Source organism: Oryzias melastigma, linkage group LG3 (assembly GCF_002922805.2).
Source record: "Oryzias melastigma strain HK-1 linkage group LG3, ASM292280v2, whole genome shotgun sequence".
Taxonomy (NCBI): domain Eukaryota; kingdom Metazoa; phylum Chordata; class Actinopteri; order Beloniformes; family Adrianichthyidae; genus Oryzias; species Oryzias melastigma.
Window position 1 is genome coordinate 6961467 of NC_050514.1, and position 1375 is coordinate 6962841.

General features: G+C 37.5%; 1 protein-coding gene across 1 annotated transcript in view; it reads left to right on the forward strand.

Annotated features, from left to right (window-relative positions):
* The first annotated feature begins 674 nt into the window (after positions 1-674).
* LOC112141988 (uncharacterized protein KIAA0895-like) overlaps positions 675-1375 on the forward strand; it is a 13150-nt gene continuing 12449 nt past the window's right edge. Inside the window, exon 1 of the mRNA XM_024265207.2 lies at positions 675-964. The gene's annotated coding sequence lies outside the window, so the exon portion shown is untranslated. The remainder of the gene's footprint in view (positions 965-1375) is intronic.

Sequence of the window (1375 nt, forward strand, 5' to 3'; positions counted from 1 at the left end):
ATTGCAGTTTTAATGACAACTGACTAAAAGTGACAACATAAAAAAGAGATACTGAGAGCTTGATCTGGGTAACTCGTGAATCTTTGTCCCACATTAAAAGCTTTAGCATGAATGCTGGGGGGTTTCAGTTGGTTTAGACCTCAACATGTTTAGATCCTGGCAACTGTAAATATCTTTTACTATGCTCTGCCTGTTGAGAACTATGGAGCGCTGAATGTAAAAAAATTAACTCTTTAAAATTAAGTAACAGTTTGACCACATTATAACATTTCTTTTCATATGTGCTGCCTTTATGCCATATTTTGTCATTATTTATCACAATTAAAACCATTATCTGTGACATGAGGCCATGGACTTTTACAGTTGTACTCATAAGTGTATACAACATAGAAACATTTTGGATTATTGGTCATTTTTCAAAGAATATTAATGATGACACAAAAGCTTTTTTCCACTCAGTTAGTGGTTGGATGAACCTCTTTACCCTTTTAAAACCATAATGACAACAGAAACTTCCCAAATGATCCTGTTCGAAAGTGTACATTCAGAAAACGTGCACACAAGCTGATACCAAAGTGTTTGAATGACAGGTAAAGGTAACCGTCCTCACCTGTGACTCATTTACCTGTAATCATTGTGTGTGTCTGTCTGAGTTTCTGGGCTCCAACAGACCTTTGCTGCACTGACACTTCTGGATCCGGAATCATGCGGAAAGCTAAAGAGCTGTCCAAAGATCTATGGGAAAAGGTAACTGAACTGTACAAGACAGGAAATGGATCTAAGAAGTTATCCCAGAAACTGAGATTAGTCAGCAGTGGTCAAACTTTGATCAAGAAGTGGAGAGTGAGGGATCATGCTGGTCACAAACATTTGTGGCACAACTGCAAGAAAAATCATTAAGGATCCAAAGAAAGACCAGAAATCCCTTCAGCTGTTATCCAGGACTAAGGATCCGGCCCACCAGGTAAATATATCCGGCCCTCCAGATCACTACAGTGATTCTCCTGCTCCTTTCCGTACGTTTTTCGGTAGGTAAAAATCACACTTTCAATGATTTTAGGTAATCTTGGTATCAAAATGTTCAGCTCGTTAGGACATTCCTGCTTGTACTTTTGAATTTCATGAACTTGAGAGTCATTGAAATATTTAGCAAAATATGCCCAATAGGAAATGAAGGAGAAATTGCACAAATCCTTTAAAAACTTTGTGCACTTTCAATTTTGTCAACTTCTGCATACTTTCAGCTGGAGGCACCATTCACGCTTTAGAATGTTCAGGAATTACTGGGGTTTTTAGGGTAATTTGGAGTATAGCTTTTACTTTTTACAACATGTTAGCTGTTTTTGGCTAATTTAGACAATATTCTAGCTATATT